Source organism: Peromyscus californicus, unplaced genomic scaffold, assembly GCF_007827085.1.
Source record: "Peromyscus californicus insignis strain IS unplaced genomic scaffold, ASM782708v3 Scaffold_7__1_contigs__length_154581171, whole genome shotgun sequence".
NCBI classification, from domain to species: Eukaryota; Metazoa; Chordata; class Mammalia; order Rodentia; family Cricetidae; genus Peromyscus; species Peromyscus californicus.
Genome location: NW_026294595.1, coordinates 77189354 through 77204805, shown reverse-complemented (window position 1 = coordinate 77204805; position 15452 = coordinate 77189354).

Sequence of the window (15452 nt, the reverse complement as noted above, 5' to 3'; positions counted from 1 at the left end):
GCCTCTCACCCTTACCTCAGCCTCCTCCTCCTCCACTTCGTATCCAGGGACAGGGAACTTTACCCACTGTAGTTTTGAATGATAGGCATGCGTGAGCAGAGCTGTTGATGGTGTGATGTTCAACTGTGCTGTTTCACACCTCTCCAGGGACTTGAGGTTTTCATTTGTGTGTATATGTGCACATGTATGAATGTGTGTGTTTATGTTTGTATTAATGTATGTGCAGATGCACATGGGGATTTGGGTTTAGGAATGTACAACACCACATATGGCCTGAAATTGGATAAGCTCACCATTTCATTTCATGACACTTTTCAAGTTTGTGAAAGGAAAAACAAGACACTTCAAGCAGAGTTCTACAGAGGTTAAATGAACTACTAGGTTGACTGGATAGTAGAATTATTACAATAAATCATTATTATTAGGTATCAAAGTAGGTATTTCGGAAGAGAAATTCAATGAAAGCCAATTGTATTTCTGGAAATCTCTTTATCTGGGCTGGAGCAATGACTCAGTGATTAAGAGCACATTCTGCTCCTGCAGAGTTTATTCCCTATACTGCCAGACAACTGTGAGCTGTGTGTAATGCCAGGTCCCGGAGACCAACACTTAGGGCCCACATACATACCCACACAGAAACAAACATAATTAAAAATAATAAAAAGCAAATATTTAAAAGATACTTCTTTAAAAACCTTGACACATGCAAGAGTTTTTGCATAGGAATGTTTATATAATATTGTTTCTAATGACAAAAAAAACGTGGTAATGACCAAAATAGCTATTAAACTGGCTGTGAATCTCAGAGTTCATCATATGGAAGAACAGTGCAGAAAATCCAGAGTGGATTTCCCACTGCCTACTAGCCCAGCCAACAATACCTCCAAAAACCACCTCCTTGTCTGGATTAGCAATCACAGCTCTCCTTCTTGCAATCACAGAACATTCCCTGGGATTCTAATGAAGTGATGATTTTGTTTTACTGTGAAGAGTGGGTTTGTGTCACTCAAGCCAAACTGAAGAGATAGGTGCTCTGCGCAGGAAGAGAATGAGGGGCTTAGGCAAAAGATACCCTGGCTCATGTCACAAATGAGTTTGGATGGGCCAAGTGAGTGAAGACCCTGACTTCTGGCAAACCTCCTTAGCCCGTTGTACTGTAAGGGGAAAAGAAAAGGTCATCTGTGAGGTCTCAAACGAATGTGACATGATCTGCCCCATCCCTCCGGCTTTCCTCATCCTTTGGTCTGCTCTTCAGGTTTGTTTTCTGCCCACTGCAGCCAACACCAAGGTGGGACACAAGTCCTTTATCTGCCTGTACTGGCTAACCTCGTCACTGTTACGTCTAGCTGCCATCAACCAGAGGAACACTGTCCTGCCCCCCCACATCCCTGTCCCCCAAACAAGACCTTTGCTTTTCTTCACAAGTTCTTGGGGTCTTCCTCTTGTCCTTGTTCTGCTTTGCTTCCTTTCCGGGGGGTCCTATTTTACCTCACAGGAGTGGACCTCAGTTTATTCCAGTTTCATGAAAGAGGAGGAAATAATGATGACAAGAAGAGAAGAATTGCAGTCCTGGTATTCCTTATCCTACAGACTCTACTTCCTAGTACGATCCCTCTACCTGTGTCCTTAAATACCCCCTTTCCCCTTGGCCCTCTGCAATCGTCCTCTTTGCATTTGAGAGACGATGCTGTGCTTGATGGGGTTAGAATATGCACCGAACATTGAGTATGAACACATTGGAAAACCTGAGCACCCTACAAGCTGTTGTTAGCCACACAGCATGAGCTGTGAGGACAGAGATCCAAGCCCAAACTACCCCAAAGGGAGACTGAGATCTGCGATTTCCCTTCAAGAACCATCCACCATTGTAGACGAAACCCCGCCTTTCTTCTTGCCCCCACTTCAGCAGGCTTTTGACAAATATTGGCAAATAGAAATAGAGGGAGGTGGGGCTGGGGAGATGGCCTAGTGGATAGAGTGCTCGTCATTCAAGTCTGAGGGCCTAAGTATGCATCCCCAGCACCCACATAAAATGTTCAGGAAGGCCGCTCATCTGTTACCCCAGCACCCACATAAAATGTTCAGGGAGGCCATTCATCTGTAACCCCAGCACTGGGAGGGAGCAGAGGCAGGATCCCAGTCAGCCTAGCTGACACAGCAAGCTTCAGATTCAGTGCAAAGGCTCAGTATCAAAAGAAGAGTGCAAAGGTCTGGAGAAATGGCTCCGAGCGTGGTGAGAGCACTTACCCCTCCCACTGGAGGACCCGGTTCAGTTCCCAGCACCTCATAACTGCCTGTAACTTCAGGGATCCAACTCCCTTCTGAACACAGGGTTGTACGTGTATACAGTGCGCATGTGTGCACTCACAACACACGCACACATAAAATAAATATTTTCTTTAAAGAACAATTGGGGAAGATGCTCAACACTTTCCACAGGGAGGGAGGGAGGGAGAGAGAAATAGAGAACATCTGGCACCTCAGCTCTTTAGTCTCCAGCTGATATCTCCATTAATAGAATTGGAAGTGTGTTCCCCTATACAGTACCAGTCTAGGCCAGCAGGGGTCTGCCATTGGTTGCTTTTAGCCAAAAATGAATTTGAATGGGGAGCTAATGGGCATGGCTTGAGAGAGCAGAACTCCTAGATATAAATACTGAATCCATATTTGTCAGATTATGAATAGCTCAGTGCAGCCCACAGGACATCAATTTTTTTTATCCTCAATGAAGTGCTTGGTTTAATCTAGTTTTTAAGATATATTCATAAGGAGACCTACCTTGTTCTAGAAGCTTGGAACACCCAGGTTTCTTTCAGAAACAAGTTAACAATTTTGCCTCTGAAGATGCCCAAAGGACCAAAGATGTATAATAAAAAGACAGTGTGTCAAAGAGAAATTAGATGCTTCTAATTTATAGACTCCACTGTAAAGAAGAACAGGAGTTTGGAATATAGTGCTTCTAGATTATTCTTGGAGGAGGTGATTACACACATGTCTATGTAAGACAGAGGTCCATGTCAGTGTTCTCCTCAGTCCCTCTCGATCTTATTTTCTGGAGACAGGGTCTCCCACTGAATTTTGGGCTGAAGGGTTCAGCTAGACTGGCTGGCCGGTAAGAGCCCTCCTGCCTCCTCCTCAGTGCCGGGATTGCATGTACACACCACCACACTGGCTTTTTTTTCTTTCTTTCTTTCTTTACTTGGGTGCTGAAGATCAAACTCGGGTCTCATGTCTGTACTGCAAGCAAACCACTGAACCATTCCCCCAGCCCTTCTGCATTATCTCGAAGGTTGGCTTTCAAACTGTATCCTCAACCATTTTCACCCCCTGAAATACATGCTTGTTGTGGACAATTATTAGTCATAATAAGTGCTGCTAACCATCGCAGTACAGTGCTGCCTCGTTTTTAAAGGCCTTTCCTACACATTACCTCATCTGGTCCATTTTTATAAGAAGTTAATTATTAGTCTCATTTTATGGCCAATGAAATTGAGCCCCAGGCAAACGAAGAGAGTTGCTTGAAATTGCACCGCTAATGGTGGCGAGGCTGGCAGTTTTCCATGCTGATAAGACCAGGTCCGTAGGTATTAAATGATTTAACATGTGCAAACATTTATGTAAGGCAGACTTATTATGAGTGGTATTTTTTCAGCAATTAGCCTGATTTTACTTATTAGCACCTATTTATATCTTGTTGCCATGCTAGACGGCAATACTGTCATAATGGTGGGGGTGCCTGATTTTTGCTAACTGTTCATTCCTTCTCTTCACATAACCCCACTCTATATTCTGCTGTTCAGGGAGACAGCAAAAAAGTGGCAAGGATCCAATCTGCCTACATGCAAAAACTCTCCCTATCATTTGTCTCACAGAGAAAACTGTGGTGATATATTGTGTACCCTAATAAAATTTACCTGAAGATCAGAGAACAGAACAAGCCACTAGATTAAACATAGAAGCCCGGCAATGGTGGCACACAACTTTAATCCCAGTACTTGGGAGTCACACGCCTTTAATCCCAGCACTAGGAAGGCTGAGACAGGAAATGACATGGCTGGACAGAGGAAGAGGTATAAGGCAGGAGGAGACAAGAACTAAAGTCTTTCGGCTAAGGAGTCCTAGAGATAAAAGGTGGCTTGTTCCTTTGTCTCTGATCTTTCAGCTTTCACCTCAATGTCAGGCCCCAGGGTTTTTTATTAAAAGGCTGTTTAGAATTTATGTTACAGAAAACCAAACTTTATCATCACAACAACCTAAAGAGCTAGGTGCTGCTTCTAGACAAGACAAGACGGAGACCAGCTTATTGGGGGTTCTTATGCTTGTCCCACCAGGTTCCCACTCGCTGTGCTAACTGAGTGCAGACACACTCTAGCTGTCGCAGGAGATGTCAGGACTGCATGCCTTCGCTATTAGGATCCATTGTAGTTGTGGGTACTAAATGAAATGAAGCTTGGCATTACACCTTGGAGAATAAGAGATTCATGTTTCAGGTTTTTAAAAAAGTCAAATGCAATATGAATTCAAACGAACTTTGTAGATGACTCTATAATTTTGATACCAGCCACCCTGAGCTGCTCCTGTTGCCTTAGAAATCCTCTCCTTTTTATTAGGAGTTTATTGGCTCCAGATATGATTAAGGAAAGGCACCTTGAACCTGACTGGCTGTGGCTACTCACACACCAGACCTGGTTGTGAGGATCTGCCAAAGCCCCGGTGCTAATTCCTGCATGCTGAGAATCGAGTGCATGCCAGCATTTTGTAAACCATCTCGGAAACAGGCACGTTGGGATGCTTGGCAGGTGCCTGTGCCCTCTTCTTGAAGTATTAGGTTGAGGCAGACCCCTGCTGGGGACCTTGATAACCTGGCCAGCCAGACTCCCCACCTCCAGTGGTCCCAGGGAAGTCTTGCTTCTTTTGTCACAAGTGCTTCAGAAGTAAGCACGTGACCTGTGAGGCTTCTGAGAAAAATTCTCACAACTCCAAAAGGCTGTGAGAGGGCCCAGTTTTCTTCTTTCCCCAAATAGTGCCTGCGCTTCACTTGGCACCTAAGGAGGAAGTGTTACCTGCAAAGCGTTACCTGCAAGGATGGCTGCACAGCCTGTGTGCACGGCTCCCCACTCCAGCCCTCACAGCAGCTCTGCTGGAGAAGTCTGGCAGACGCCTAGCTGCAGATGAAGAAACCAGAGTAGAGGGAAGTCTAGAACAAACAACACATAACCGGACCACATCTGTTGGCTTCCCGAACCGACTCTGTTCTCCATTGCACTGGTCTCACCCCTTGTCTGGGGAGGAGACAACTACAGCTTGGTCTGTTCTTTATCCCTGTCTTTACACCAGCCAGTCCAGTAGACTCACTCACCCGAGACCAACCTTCCGTTTCCCCCCTGACCTGCCAGTCTCAGGCAGTTCCACTGCTGGAATGCTGCTATAGTTTGGATCTTAAGTGTTCTACAAAGGTCCGTGTGTTCAAGGCTATCCCCCAACCCCAGAGTAGCACTCTTGGGAGGCAGTGAAACCTGTAGGAGGTGGAGCTGAATGAGAGGGCCTTAGGTCATTGGAGGTGCATCCTTAAATGGGATGGTGAGACCTAGCCTCTTACTGGCTTGCTCCTGGCCATGAGATAAGCAATTTTGCTCTGCTGTACAGTCCTAACAATGTACAGCTGCCTCACCCCAGGCCCCAAAGCAACCAATCATGGCCTACAGCCTCCAAAACTGTGAGCCAGAATAGACCTTTTCTCTTTTTTGAGTGACTGTCTCAGTTATTTGTTATAGTCATGGAAAGCTAGCACAGCATCCTCTGCTGTAACCTCTAAAGTTCTTCCATGCTCTAAACTCACCTCTAAATGAATTCCAGTTCTGTCCAGGACATACACCAGATCCACAGCACATACCAAGCCTTTAGCTGAACTTTGGAACTTGTCGTCTGTGACCTAGGTTTGGCAGCTCCCAAGTTTGTATCATTCTTGGAAGTTTTAACTATCAACATTGAACTCTCTTCATTGACCCTTAGGTCTTCCAGGGGTCTATTTCTGGACACCATAGGATACTTCCTGCCTTTCTGGAGATTCCTTCTGTGCTCCTTTCTTGCCCTGCTGTGCTCTGTGAGCCACACCAGCCCCTCCCTAGTTCCAGACACACTGGTTTTACATACTCGACCTTGGCTGACATGACCTCTTCCTATAATGCTCTCTCCCTTTCGTTGTGTCTATCCAGTAGCCTATCTTTAGCTGACCTGGGGACCCCATGAGGGAAAGGCTGTAGTTAGTCTCAGTTCCATAGCCTTACAGCACCCACCATGATGCCCAGCCTAGCAGAGACACCTAGTAACTGTCTGTAGAATGACTGGATGGGTAGATGGATTTCCTTTAGCTGCAAGAACACCTTCAGCTCAAATGGATCTCTCCACAGTGTAGTAATTGTAGTCAACAAAGTCTTGCCTGATTACCGGTCTCTCTCTTTACAACAGTTAATACTGTCACCCAGCCAGAATCTAGTATCACCTCTTAGCAAACCTGTGAGGGATTATCTTGATTAGGTCAGGATGGGAAGACACACTCTAAATGTGGGCAGTCCCATTTCGTGGGCTGGAGGCTCCTGGACTGTAGAAAGAGGGGAAAGTTGGCTGAGCACCATCCCTCCCTGCTTCCTTACTGTGAAGGCTATGTGGCCATCTACCTCAAGTCCCCGCCACCATGACTTCTTCTCTGTCATGGACAGTACCCCGAACTGTGAGTCGGTACTGTGAGAAAGTACCCTGAACTTTCTCCCTTACGTTGCTTTGATCGAAATATGTTGTCACAGCAACAAGGTAAGTGAGTCACACATGCTACTATTTTAATTTTGGTGAGTGACTGAGACTATGTACATGCACGACAGTCTCATCAGCCACCTTCCTTCCACACAAAGCTGAAAGAGCTTTCAGGCGGCACTCCTCGCTCCTGGATTCTAGACTAAACTGAGCCGTAGGCCATCTAGATTGGGAGTGGAGAGTTCTGTAAGATAATTGAAATTCACAAACACCTGGAATGCACTGACAGCTCTGACCTTCTCGCCTCATCTGGTGTTAATAAGTTAGAAATAGAAGACACTGACATTTGGCCCCCTCTCCCCACCTTCAGCCACACTCCCAGCCAACCAATCATGGAAAATCAAGTATTCAAAAGGCACAGAGAGACTGAGCAAAGCTCAGCTTCTGAGTTACAGCAAAAATCATTTGGAAGGATTCCGTTGTTAAGGGAGTCGCCTGGGGAAATGATGTTGCCAGTGACTGGACAAGCTCTGGAAGCAAACAGACCAGAGGCCAAGTGCGGACTCCACCACGTGTTATCTTGGTGACGCCTACCAGGTTCAAAGCCTCTCAAAACCCCAATCCCCTCATCTTTCACCTTCCTTTCAGAGGTTTAGACTGGAGTCACAAATGAAAAGACACACCAGAAGTAGTACCTGTGAGGGTGCGCAGGCTGTGGCCCCCTCTGTTGGAATCGGATCTGGCGCCATCTCTCTAGTCTCGCCATGCTTGCCTTCCCTGTAAGAGCCGGAGAAGCACAGTGAACTCTGCCTGCATTCCTCCCCCGGGGCTCACTGCCTTCCCACAGACCCCAGATCTCACCCACAGTGCGCTCTGGACAGTATTTATGGAGGTTTGAATTCCAGCACCACCCAGCTTGCCTAGTCACTTGCCCTGACAGTCCCAGCTTTAGCACTGAAGGTCCTTTGTCCCGAGCAGGGGACATCTGTGTCTTTACTCTGCTCCATTACAGGCTTCAATCCTGGCTGATTTGATTTCCCCATACCTTGAGGATACGAGAACGTCTAAAATCAAGCTTGGCAACTAGATTGAGAAAAGGGCAGACAAGAAGCATCCGGCCACAGAGATCCCACACACACTTGGGTCTTCCCCCCATGAGGCAGACCAGCCCTTCCTTGAGAAGATGCCAAATGCCTGGTCTCAGGGTTACAGTTTCCCTTTGGGGTGTAGAAAGCTTGTCATGACCACCAGTAGAGCTTTCACCCCACTAGCACCTCACCTGAGTTCACCTCCATTAAATCCTGGCTCTCTGCCTGGGCCAGAAGGAACCCAAGGGCAAAGAAGAACTTTGGGGTAGAAGCCAGGAAAGTGTTCTCCCTGGGAAAGCAGGTGCAGGCCGAGTGGAGGGGAGGTGAATGGAACCAGGGAAGCTGCTTTTCTTTAAGGAGAGCAAGGTCACTGTTGTCGTCAGGAGCACGTCAATAGTAGTCATGAACCTGAGAATCAGTCGTTGTTGCTGGCTGGGGCAGGGCTTAGTGTGTGGCACTGTAAGCCTGACTTTACAGCTCTACACCCTCCAGGTCTTACAGTCACCCTCCAAGACCAGCCGCCACATGCTGTACCCCTTGACTTCTTTCAGAGAGGCACTTGACAGATTGCTAGGATTTGGAATTTTGAAATGATCTTTCTATAAACCGTATCAATTCCTCCATCATTCAGATTAAGAGGAGAAAAAACTACATCTAGGCCTGGTGGTACAGATGTGTAGTCCCAGCAATTTGGAAGGACAGAATAGGAGGATTTCAAATTCAAGGCTTGCCTTAAGTGAGTTTGAGGCCAACCCAGGCAATTTGGTGAGACTTCATCTCAAAATAAAAAATATGAATTGAAGGGGGCTGGGATTCAGTGCTTGCTTAGTGTATGTGAGGCATTCAATCTCCAGTAGTCTCGGCTTAGAAAGCTGAAGGTATTTTTGTAGCATCCCACAAATGTTGAAAAAATAGGGACTAAGACCACTAACTTCAAAGCCTATCTCAGAGTCCTAGGGGTGAAATGATTCTGAGCAAGCATGACCAAGATGCATGCATAATTTATTTGTAATTATAGCCATGACTGTTGTATTGCAATATTAAGTATACTAAAACATGAAAGTAAACATTGAAAAGGAAGGAGGCCACACATATGAATGAAGTTCCAATGCATGCTCAAACTCCAATAGATCATCTTGTGCCTTTAGGGAAGTGGGTGTGTTGGAGACCCAGGCCAAATGCCTGCTGGAACCAAGAAGACAGCATAAATAACTAGGACTAGGGAGATGGCTAGGTAGACAAAGCGCTTTCCTTGCAAGCCCGAGAACCTGCGATCAATGCTCAGGATCTGTGTAAAAAGTGCCATGTGTGGTACCACACAATTGTAATTCTAGCAATTGGAAGGCAGAAATGGGAGGGTGCTTGAGGCCAGCCTTGTCTCATCAGTGAGCCCCAGGTCCCCGAAAGAGACTCTGCATCAAAATCTAAGGTGAACTACTCCTGAAAAACAACAGTGAGTTTGTCATTTTGCCTCCACACTCATAGGCACATGTACATGTACACCCAAGAAAAGACACACACACACACACACACACACACACACACATGCACACACACACACACACACACACACACACACGCACACACACACGCACACACGCACATATAAAACATAAACAAGTAGAGTGGATCAAATGCAAAAAAGCCAGCAGCTAGGCAGGATAAGAAATGTTCCTCAGCCTTAGTACTGGGGGCCAAGAGAGAGTGGTGGGGACTGTGGCTAGGCAGAACAAATCTCCCATCTACCTGGAGCAGCTATCACCCAATTCCAGACAACAGCTGCATGTCAGCCCAAGCTTTCCAAACATCCGCTTTCCCCATAGACGTCAGATAATGAGGATTTATGTGTAAACATGCCATCTGGGGAGGTCAGTCTCTGCCTTAAGGGTCCTTTAAAAATTCTGGAGGTTCAAGTGGAATCAAAAGCAATCTGTGGCATCCAGAGGGCAGCCACTAGAGTGAAAGAAAGCATCCTGTCTCTGCCCCGGGCCATCTCGACTCTGAATGCCATTTCTGCCTTTAACAAGTCATTGAGAGTCTGAGCTTCACTTAGACCAGCAAAATGAAAGTTACGGGTTTCCTGGCAGGTTTGTGGTGTTGTATACAAAGCATTTAACATGGAGTCTGGCACACAACAGTCATTCAATAAATGATACTGAGCCTACCTCAAACTCAGCTCCAACTGCCGATCCTGGCCTCTCTCTTCCTCTCTAAAAGTGATTTCCCATCTGCACTCAAGTGTTAATCCTGAACTTCAACAGTTCTTCCCCACCCTGGTTTCATTATTCCTAAGGCCTCAGTCCCACAAAGTCACCCCTACTTCCATGGCCAACAGAAGTGCGCTTCTGACTGAGTGGCACTAATCAGAGGAACCCACAGTCTCTCCTGTAGTGGTATTTGCTCCACCCATTTGTGGCCCAAAGGAGGTGGTGCTTCCTGCCGTTGTACGTGACCTCTTATAAGGAGTTGGAAAAGGGTCACATGCCCCTTTTCCCTGCTCCTGCCTGCGAGGTAGATTCACCCCTGGTCAGATCAGAGGACTGTTCTGTATTTGTGAGTGTATTTCCTCAATTTATATCTTAATAAATTCTGTTATCCATATAATAAACTCACATAGATTGATCATAATAAGTGGTGCCCAACGTGGGGAGAGAGGTGGCTTGGTGGTTAAGAGCACTGACTGATGTTCCAGAGGAACTGGGTTCAATTCCCAGGTTGTCTGGAGTCTGATTACACCAGGATAAAAATAAATAAATAAATAAAAGGGAGAAGGCAGCAGGGAGAAGGGACCACGCGGCCCCTCTCACCTCCTTATAAGAGGTCATGTACAGTGGCAGGAAGCAGTACCTCTTTGGGGCCATATAGCCCAAGGTCATGGGAGGAGCAAATACCACTACACTCTCCCAAGTTATTTGTAAGAACAGCTCCCAGAACCCCAAAAACAGGATATTAAGTCGTGAATTTATTATAGAAGGACAAAGCCCTGGGGCAACCTGCTACAGTTCAGATCTGGAATGTTCCCGAAAGGCCCCTGTGTTGAAGGTTTGGTCCCCAGCATTGGCACTAACAGAAGGATTCTTCAAAGATGAGGCCTAGTTGGAAGTTTCCTAGTCATTTGGGGACATACCCTAGAAAGGAACGCTTGGATCTGGACATCCAACCACCACCAGAGAAGCCGCTTCCTCCACTACCTGCCCCCACCATAATGCATAGCTTCACCATGTGCCAAAAAGCATGCGCTAAGTAACCATGGACCGAAACTTCTGAAACCATGCTAAATAAACCTTGTCAAGTTGGTTATCTAAGAGATTTTGTTACAGTAATACAGAACTAGCACATAAGCCAGGCGGTGGTGGCACATGCCTTTAATCCCAGCACTCAGGAGGCAGAGGCAGGAGGATCTCTGTGAGTTCCAGGCCAGCCTGGTCTACAGAGTGAGTTCCAGGACAGCCAGGGCTACGTAAAGAGACCCTGTCTCAAAAAACAAACAAACAAACACGAAACAGAACTGGCACATAGTCAAGAGGACGAGATGAGAGTGCTGGGGATGGGGCTCCGTTTCAGTCCCCAACATCACATACACCACATGGTGGTCCATTCCTGGAACCCCGGCAGCCAGGAGTGGAAGCAGGAGAATTCCGGAGCTCAAGGTCATCGTTGACTTCATAGTGACATGAGTTCAGGTCTGGCCTGGCTACATATGGCCATTCAGAAAGTAAGGGACAGACAGACAGACAGACAAAGGAAAGGGGAAGAAGAAGGAGAAAAAGAAGAGGAGGAAGAAGAAACAACAAGAAGGATGAAGAGGAAAAGAGCAGAAGAGATAAACGTATGTGGCCAGAGGGAAATTCTCCTCTGTCCCCAGAAGGTCCAGGGGTAAAAATGACAGAAGCAAATCCACTGGAGAAAAGGCAGCCATGCATTGTTTGGTTGAACCATTGCACACAGTGTGGTTAGCTCACCTGCCCAGCAGACACCATTTTTCTATAGGAGAGGGAGAAGTTGGGGGACATCAAGGGAATAGTTAATGATTCTGGGGGGAGGAGCTGCATTGGGTTAGAGAACACACATGCCTCAGACTACATTTAGCCCGTCAAACAGACAACAGCTCGCACATTACTCTCTGTGGGACTGAAACAGAGGGCAACACCCAGCAGACATCTGTCCGGGAGTGTTGACACACCAGTCTCTTTTCCTATAGCTAATGACATTTCAGTAGGAAGACTGAAGGCCAGGGAGTCCTTGTTTGGGGGAAATCCAATTAGGATGAGAGGAGTTAGGGCTGGGATAGGGAGCACCAGAGGGGTAGGAATCGGATTCACATTTCTTCAAAAGACTTTTAATTTCTATGTGATCAAACTGTTCAACACATTAAAAGAAAAAAAAAAAAACCTTGTTTTAGGAGCATGGGGGTGGCGCAGAGCTTCCGAGTCCTCTCCAGGTATGCTCCCCCCTGGCTGCTACTGGTGCTCACCTCTGTGGATGTTTATTTCTCAGATTGAAAGGCCAACCTCTGGTCAAATGGTCGCCTCCCTGGCACTCAGCCTTCTTCCTGAGGAGCTTTCCAAAACTCACCTTATCACACAAACTCAAGGGTGGATGAAGGGTTTATTATTCTCACCTTTATGCCTCTGATGACTTCAGAAATCCCAAAAGGTTTTGGGAATCCCACACTAAGAACAGGAACAATGACCAAAGCTGTTGTGTACTGTAAATCCTAACACCACACCCTTATCCGACTTGATGCCCTGGAGTGTGACCTCCACAGACTGCATCAGCCAGCAGGCCCTGTTTCCTGAGGTGATATTGTGTTCCCCAAAATATTGTGCACCCTTAATAAACTTATCTGGGGTCAGAGAACAGAACAGCCACTAGATATAGAGGCCAGAAAATGGTGGCACACACGCCTTTAATCCTATCACTTGGGAGGCAGAGATCCATCTGAATCTCTGTGAGTTTAAAGTCACACTGGAAACAGCCAGGCATGGTGACTCACGCCTTTAATCCCATGAAGTGAGCCTTTAATCTCAGGAAGTGATGGCAGAAAGCAGAAAGGTATATAAGGCATGAAAACCAGGAAATGGCTGGTTAAGCTTTTGGGCTTTGGAGCAGCACAGTTCAGCTGAGAGGCTTCCAGTCTGAGGAAACAGGATCAGCTGAGGAATTGGCCAGGTGAGGTTAGCTGTGGCTTGTTCTGCTTCTCTGATCTTCCAGCATTCACCCCAATACCCAGCTCCAGGTTTGTTTTTATTAATAAGACCATTTAAGATTCCTGCTACAGTTTCCCATCCAGCTTAGCACAAGGGAGGCACCAAAGGATGGTCCGAAGGCGAGAGGAAGGAGATGGGAATGTTTGGTCCTTCAGCTCCCTGTGAGTGTGACAAAGCTCTCCTGCCACAGCTCCAGGCCCAGGAAAGGCTAGGGCTCCTTCTCTCCCTCCCTCCTTTCCTCCTTTCCTCCTTTCCTCCCTCCCTTCCTTCCTTCCTTCCCTTAGGTTGTTTTGTTCTTTGGAGTTTGGAAGGGACAGGTTCTTGTGTGCACAGCTGTTTTTAAAGGGAGCCGCTCTCTCCCTTATCCTTTCAGCGAGAGATGATGAAAACATGTCCCCCACATCACCATCCCCAAAGGACTTCCTCACCCCCTATTGGTTTCCCTTAATCTGCCACAGCTTTGTAAGCCAAGCTCTTCTCCTTGCTCTCATTGTTATGTTTCCTGTGGGACCCTGACCTGACACACAGGTAGCATATGGTTTCCACCCTTCAGCCTCGGGGACAGAAACTGCTAAAGCAGTGTGACTGGAATTCATCGAAGATCATCACCATCTCTGCCTCACCTTCCAGCTGCCAGAAAATCCAGTTGTCCAGTATATCCCCCTCTGCCTAAGAGTCCAGGCCACGGAGGTCCAAGCACACTGATGGGAAACGTGTTTGTTCAGTCACAGGTAGTTAACGTGCACCTGTGGTGGGCCAGGTTCTGGACCAGGTTCTCAAGACCCAGCTGAGGTCAAGGGAGCAATGCTTGTGAATTCATGGGTTTATAGTGCATAGGATTATGTGCAGGAATGTTCTAAACGGATACCATCTTTGTAAGCCATTGTGAGATCAGCTGACTGGCCAGTGCTCTCATGATTATCTGGGAGTGTTCATTATCCAGGATTGCAGGAATTGATTTTTTTTTTTCTTTGCAGCCAACAGTGTGAGTCAGATCCAAGTCCAGTTCAGTTACTAGCCACCCCGGAGTCAAGTGGCCGTGGTGTGCAGTTCTGGGAGACTCGAGCTTAAACCTTCAGTCCAGGCCTTCGTGAGAAGCCGTCCCTTCCTTATGTATGGAGACACTCTGCTGGTCTAAACCTTCAGGGTCTTTTTGCCCTTGCTCTTGTTTGTTTCCAACAAAGAGGCATTGCTTGGAGGCCACTGTGTGATCATGAGAGAAGCTGATACTTTTATGTGTGACAGAAAAAGAGAAAAAAAAAAACCCTGGGTTTTATGATATCACTTAGCACCACATCAGCCATGGGCTGTGCATCTCTAGATTAGTATGACTAAGCCCCTCTTTATACAAGCTCTTGCCAAGTAGCTGGTCTATTATATACATTCAACAGAATTTTATCTGGAGGAGTCCTTCAAGATTGATTCCATTTCTTCACTTATAACCAAGGCATAGGAAGGGAAAGACTTTGCCCCAAAGTCGCATAGGTCAACATGAGTTCCCATCTCCTAGCTAGCTGTCATCCAGGTTTATAATCTGTACTGTGCAGAGCTTTGCAAACTCTGTGCATATTTCAGCTGTATATTCAGCTGCAGGTCTTTTGAATACAGAAGTCATTTGAGTCATGCTTGAACCCCTAAAAATGCAGCTCGTTCGAGTGTCCATGTGGTTGTCCTGGTTAACTATGCATTGGGAGCCTTCGGGCCTGAAAAAACAGGATCATGTGTGCACGTGAAGACATCTATGAGAAAAACGCAACTCCCTGTCTCTCCCATTTTTGTGGATCGTGTTAACTCCATCTCTGCAGGTACATATTTGTAAAGATCACAAAGTCCTAAGGCAGAGGATTCAGCACAGTCCCTACCCCAAACAATTCCCTCTTGTCTCTCCATCCCACCCCACAGTATGTGCTGATGTACACACACACACACACACACACACACACACACACACACACACACACACACACACACACACACACTCACTCACCTGAGATGCTATCGTTAATGATTTACTGCCTCAGGAGGTAATTACTTTCTTCCTGAGAATGCCCAGAGAAATGAAAGCCAGATAAAGGGAGTCTCTGGGACCGTAAAAACAGATTGATTAGCCTTATTGGCAACTGTAATGGAATGAATGTTTATACATTCCCAAATTCATCCTAGCCCCCCAAAGATGGAGTGAGGTTGTGGGGCCTTTGGTGAGTGAATCCGAAGAGTGGAGTCTTTACAGAAGGGACCTTGGAGAGCTCCCTCGGCTCCCACTGTGTGAAGACAGCAAAAACATGGCCTTGAGTCATCAGGAAGTGAACCCTCACCAGACAAGGACTCCAGCCTAGTGGCAGCTGCTGAAATCGCAGGTAAGAAGAGGCAGTACTAAAGGAACTAACACTGTCTAATCCAACAG